Genomic DNA, 7,155 nt, shown 5'->3' on the forward strand with positions numbered 1-7,155 from the left:
ATATGTCGCATTTGTTTTAAAGTTAGTATCAATCATATTTTTATTCTGTCTTTTGAATTTGAATAATTGGAATGAATATAATTTATATTAGGAAATTATAATCAATGGTCGATATTTAATAAATTGTGGATTATTTTCCAAAAATTTAAAGAATATCTTAAAACAAGATTTTTCGTGATATTACAAACATTTTTTTTTAAAATTCCATAATATCATTACAAATATGTTGTGCAATTAGGGATACGTTCGCGTACCCTGATTATACTTTTAAAAAACAAAACTTCGGATTATGCGTACGCGCAATTTCGAGCGAATATTTAATAAAAGGATTTTTCTAAAGGCGTTAAATCAATTTCATAAAAATCCGATATGTACGGTTCATTATTCAAAAAAAAAAATTATTCTTGATTCAACGCAATCTCGAAAAAATGTGCTTAATAAATATATTGTCAAAAGTAATTGTGTACACGTGCGCGTGACAAAATTCCGCATTTACAACACGAATATACGTACGCGTAATTCGATTCAAAGAAGGTTTATTATTCATAATAAGTATAAGCAGTAGTAAAATCAGATAACATCAATATTTAATAAAATCAAGTTGATTAAGCCAATAATAAAAACAGTTAAGCGACCGTGCTAGAACCACGGAATTCGGAAATGCCTAACACCTTCTTCCGGATTAACAGAATTCCTTACTCAGGATTTCTGGTTCGCAGAAAAATAAACAGAGTCATATTCTCCTCGATTCAGGGATTATAATTGGTGACTTGGGACGCCTCAAAATTCCCAGGTGGAGACTCTGAAACAAATAAACAAATCCCATTTCGACTGTCCTTTAATTGGAGAAAACTCCCCACGCGCCCTGCGGGCGCGGCTAAAAGGAGGTGCGACAGCTCTGGCGACTCTGCTGGAGACAAATTGTTATTTTAACCCAGAACCATAGGTTCAAGGTTTAAAGAATTCGAGCTTAAAATATCTGTTTTTATTGGCTTTACTTACTATATAATTTTCAACTGTTTATATGCTAATATGCTAAAAAAAAATTTTACCGCTTTAATATTATTTGAATTGTGAATATATACAATTGCTTCGAAACCCCCTTCTTTCTGAGTCTTCTGAATTTATGGTGTACACGTGCGCGTGACCCACCTTTCTGTTAAAGTCATACCAAATAAGACGGAGTTGGGACAAGTAACTTGGCCGGGCAGACTTTCGTACTCCCGATACGTTACCCCCACTTCGGCTCAAACTGTCTGTTTGGGTAAGCCAGGTTTAGAACAATCAACCTAAGGTTTTACACTTAGAATAACTCAGCCATGTACCGGATCCCTAGTAGGAACGAATATTTGCATCATATGCATTTTCCCTTGGAGACTCAACACAGGGGTTGGGTCTGTCTAGGACAGGTGAACCAAAAATTAAAAGACCATCATGATGCATCCTACTTGCTACTTGTGCATTCATTTGCCTCGAACATGCTTGTTGACCAGCTTAAATAAAATCATGGTAAGAAGCAAGGAATAAAATGGGTTGTTTTAAAATTTTCGAAAAAAAAATAGTTTTAAATTTTGAAATAAAAATATTTTTTAAAAAAAAAATTCGAAAATAATTTTTAGTATAAATTTTCCCAAAATAAATTTTGACTTTATTAAGATTAAATTTCAGATACAAAATGAGCACCACACAAAGCCCCTCATCCACAAGTACGGAGGAATTTCTATGTCAGCTTCAAATGTGGTGGTATGATTTGGGCGAAGACGGTCAAAAATGGGTCGTCAAGCATTTGGGAAATCTCACGGACATTATGAAAGTTGAGCCTCGGGATGATCTGATTACGGCATTAGTAACTTTCTGGGACCCTATTCACAATGTTTTTCGTTTCTCTGACTTCGAGCTTACTCCTACATTAGAGGAGGTAGATGGCTATGTTGGTTTTGACGGAAGTTTAAGAAATCAAAGCTTGATATTCACAAAGGCTCCTTCAATACATCGATTCTTCGGTCTTCTGAACATCAGCAGTCAAATCAGGAAAAGCAATGTCATCAATGGATGTTGTTCCTTCAACTTTTTGTATTCCAGATTTGGAAAGTCAGATGGGTTCGAAATTCATGAGAAAGGCCTTACTAATAAGCAAAACAAAGACACTTGGCAGATGCACCGTCGATTTGCTTTCATGGTGGCTTTTCTAGGAGTCATGGTCTTCCCAAATAAAGAGCGAACAATTGATATTCGCGCCGCAAAAGTTGTGCAAATCCTCACCACTAAAGAAAATCACACCCTTGTCCCCATTATTTTATCAGATATTTATCGGGCTTTGACTTTATGCAAATTAGGAGCGAAAGTCTTCGAAGGATGCAAAATTTTGTTGCAAATGTGGGTGATCGAACATCTCCAACAACAGCCCAGGATCATACAGTATGGGTCAAACAAAGCTAATTGCATCGAGAGCTTTGAGGAAAGAACAAAAAACTATCAAGCTCCAGAAGGGATAGAAGCATGGGTATCTCATCTAAAGGCTTTAACGGCAAGTCAAATTGAATGGACTCTGGGATGGCTCCCGATGAAAGAAGTAATACATATGTCAACCTCAAATAGTTATCTACTACTATTGGGATTGAGAAGCATTCAGCCATATGCACCACTAAGAGTCCTAAGGCAACTAGGGAGATATCAAATAGTTCCTGATGAGGAAGATTTGAGTATGCAAGTAATCGAATTACACCCAGAAGCCACTATTCCCGAAGCTCTACTTCAGCAGATGTGGAATGGGTGCCGATACTTGAAAAGTGATACTCAAGTCCTAGACGCTACCAAGGGTGAGATAAATCCTGGATATGCAAGGTGGTTCGAAAAGCGGTCTCGCGTGGATGATGTACCGGAACCTGAGCTAAAAAGGCCAACAAAAAGACCCCATATTCAAAATTTCAATGATAAAATCCAAGAGCGGTTAATCTGGGGAGAAAAAGAAAAAGGGTACAAAGCCACTATCCATGCCCTAAAAGAAAATCTAAGAAGCCTCAGTTTGGAGAAAGATTTGCAAGAACAAGAAGCCAAAGGCGAGAAAAAGAGTCTAGCTTGTGAGAATGAAAATCTTCATGCTCGATTCCAAAAAATGAAAAGAGTCTCTGAAACGCCAAAGAGAAGCTGGAAAGATCAAAAAACCATCGCCAATCTCTTCGAAAAAATGCAAGATTATGGTTCCATTCTTGCAGAAAACGAAAGGGCATTGAGCAAAGCAAAAGAAAGGATCCAACAATTAAATGAAGAAGCCAGATCTAACAAGGAACGCCAGGATAGGTAATCCGAAAAAGACAAGGCTCAATTCAAGAAGGAAAAAGACTATTGGATGCAATCAGAAGACCAGCTTCGTGCACAACTAGAAGAGGCAAGAAGATGCAACAGAGAATACCAACAAGCAGACCTCGACAGGGAAAGATCACAAGCAAGATTAGAGCAGGCCAGACTCCGAGCTCTATTAGAATCAGCTTTAGATCGTGAAAACTGTGTCAGAGACATAGCCACCACTCGTCAGCAGCAATTGCAAGACCAAGACCAACGTCTCCAAGGTTTCAGGGCACAAATCCACGACTTGGCAGTCTTCACATCTCAAAGTTATGTAAACTGCCAAGGAATGGATTATGAAAGGTTTACAGAGCATGCGCCCACTTTTGCTCGTCATCTAGCAATGGAGTTGGAAAGGATGTATCGTACGCTGGGAGGCCATCCAGGTCAAGCCCCACATTGAGTAGATAATCCAATATTAGAGAACAAAAGTGGAAAGTGGGGCATTTTGTGAAGATGTTATGAATTGTATCTTTTATTTTGATTTAAGTGTGTGTGTTTCAAGCTATTTTCTTAAAGTTTTTCGAATGTAATTCCATCTTTGTGTAATAAATAAACATGATTAACTTCGGTCCAAACTACGCAAGGTCTGATTCATGTTTGACATAATACATAGGCAATCTCTAAGAGTCGACCACCACGAGAAAGATATATGTAGTAAATAAAAGCGAATGACAATTTTTCAATTTCAAGAAAACTGGGACGACACAAGCAACCGAGCGAATGCATAATAGAAAGGGATTATTTGTCTAGGAGCATTGCATCTCAACGTGTGATTATATATGTGTTAAACTCTCAAAACTAACAAGTTTGTCCATTTTCAGAATTCGACCAGTTAGTTTCTCTAAAGAGTATACTGGCATATTATCACTATCATACAAGATCAAAAGGACCAATACCCGAAAGTATGTCTATCCCAGATGTTGACACAGGAATGGAGATAGAAGAGATGGATGTCGGGAAAATGAAAGAAGAAATGCTTAAGCTCAAGCAGCAAATGGCTGAAATGTACCAAGCTTGGTCTACAGGACAGTTACCCCCATCTTACCCAAATAACCCTGCTCCATCAATGATCCAAACTCAGGATAATATCACCACTGAATTATCCCCAAGTTTCCCCATTTATCAGCACTACCGAGGCACCACCTCTCAAACACCACAGTCTCCACCTCCAAAACCAGTTCCGTACCTTCCTCCACCTATGACTCCTGTTTTTGTAGCACCTCCCCCTGCTACATTTCACAAATCTCCTAGTGAGCCTACATTTCAGGCCCAAGACAACCAATATTACCCCCGGAGCCCACCTTCAAAGCCTCCGAAATCAATTCACCTGCTCATCGGTTTGATCTCCCAACCGAAATTGACAAGCCAGCCAAAAATGCTGAACAAGAAGAGATGTTCAGGAAGGTCAAAAGTCTAGAACAGTCGTTCCGAGACATGCGGGGATTAGGTGGGCAAGTCAGTGTAGCATACAAAGATTTATGCTTATTCCCTAATGTACAATTGCCATTTGGCTTCAAGATGCCCAAATTTGACCTATACAGCGGGCACGGCGACCCAGTAGCCCACTTAAGGGGTTTCTGTAGCAAGATGCGAGGAGCTGGGGGAAAGGATGAATTATTGATGGCTTACTTCAGTCAAAGTCTAAGCGGATCAGCTTTGGAGTGGTATACACGCCAAGACCATGGAAGATGGTACACCTGGGATGACCTGGCACAGGCATTCGCATACCATTTCCAATACAATCTGGAAATCATCCCAGATCGATTATCTTTGACCAAATTTGAGAAGAAACACAATGAAAGTTTCAGAGAGTATGGTTTTCGGTGGAGAGAACAGGCAGCAAGAGTGGATCCTCATATGAAGGAGAGCGAAATGGTAGACTACTTCCTCCAAGCCTTGGAACCAACTTACTACGCCCACTTGGTTTCAGCGGTTGGAAAATCATTCAACGAGGTAGTGAAAATGGGAGGTATGGTGGAAGAAGGCCTCAAGACAAACAAAATCATGAGCTATTCAGCAATTAAGGCAACTACTCAAGCTATTCAAGGCGGGGTAGGAGGAATCGGAAGAAAGAAGAGGGAGGAAGCAACCGTAGTTGATTCAGGAATTTGGCCGGGACCCAGGGGTTCACCGCTTTACTATAATCAGCAACGACCTCGCCAATCAGCTTACCACCATGAGTCATCCCAACATTACTATCACCCTTCAGAGCCTCATTTCGCCATTAACCACGCTCAAGCATACAATCAGCCACCTGTTCACACCAATTGGCGTGCTCCTGTCACACCAAATACCTATCCCCGAGCTTATCCCGGACCAGGTTTCAGGCCTAGGCCAGCATTCAGGGGAGAAAGGGAACAGAAAAAGAAAACTTACACTCCATTGGGAGAGTCTTACACTAGTCTGTTCCACAGGCTGAGACAGTTAGACATGTTGAGACCAATACAATCCAAGTTACCCAATCCTCCACCAAAGAATCTGGATTACACCATTAGCTGTGAATATTGCTCCGGTACACCAGGCCATGATACGGAGAAATGTTGGCATTTGAAAAATGCAATACAAGAGCTGATTGATACTAATAAAATCGAGGTTCAAACCCCCGAAGCTCCAAATATCAATAGAAATCCAATGCCAGCCCATCAAGAGGCTAATATGATAGAAATCATACAAGCTGATGGGGAGACAAAGAAGCCGTCACAAACTGTCATGATGATCAAGTCTCATGAAACCAAGCCAGATAAGCAGTTAATGGAGGAGAAGCCGGTGTCTAAGCATAACAAGAATGGTGGTGAACCGTCTATGATAGTCGATGAGGGATCATCGAACAAAGTTGCCGCAAAACAAGAGAGGACAAAGGTGATAGTACCAGGGGTTGCTAACAAACCCGTCGTAATTGTGGAAGGAGCACGTACAGATCGGGTTATTATTGCACCTGTAATCCAGCTACCAATCATCAACAACAAAGCCATCCCATGGAACTATGAACGGGTGACCGTAATGTACAAGGGCAAAGAAATCAAGGAAAAAGTGTGTGAGGTACAAGGCTTGACTCGTTCGGGAAGATGTTTTACTCCCGAAGAGCTGAGAAAAACTAAAAACAATCCAATGCCAACAAAGAAAGCTGTGACGGAAGAAGAGGCGGAGGAGTTTTTAAGAAAAATGAAACTCCATAATTATTCTGTTGTGGATCAATTAAAGAAGACCCCCGCTCAAATTTCATTGTTGTCATTACTAATCCATTCAGAGGAACACCGTCTGGCGTTGATGAAAATCCTAAATGAAGCTCATGTTCCTGAAAAGATCTCTGTAAATCATTTGGGCAAAATAGCCAACAGAATCTTTGAGACAAACAGGATTACATTTGCTGATGATGAATTACCTGTGAAAGATACCGAGCACAACAGAGCTCTTTACCTCACCGTGAAGTGTGAAAACTCCGTAGTAACCCGGGTATTGGTCGACAATGGGTCCAGTGCAAACATATGCCCTCTCTACACTTTAAACAAATTAAAAATTAAAGAGGAGAGGATCCAAAAGAATAGTATCTGCGTACGAGGATTTGACGGTGGAAGCAGAAATTCATTTGGCGACATAGTGTTGAAGCTAACTATAGGGCCAGTTGAATTCACAATGGAATTTCAAGTGTTGGACATGACTGTTTCTTACAACTTATTGTTGGGGCGACCATGGATCCATGCTGCTAAAGCAGTCCCGTCAACATTGCATCAGGCTGTCAAGTTTGAATGGGACCATCAAGAAATAGTCGTGCATGGAGAAGAAAATTTAAATGCTCATAACAGCACC

The sequence above is a fragment of the Nicotiana tabacum genome, chromosome 1, assembly GCF_000715075.1.
Source record: "Nicotiana tabacum cultivar K326 chromosome 1, ASM71507v2, whole genome shotgun sequence".
Classification (NCBI taxonomy): Eukaryota; Viridiplantae; Streptophyta; class Magnoliopsida; order Solanales; family Solanaceae; genus Nicotiana; species Nicotiana tabacum.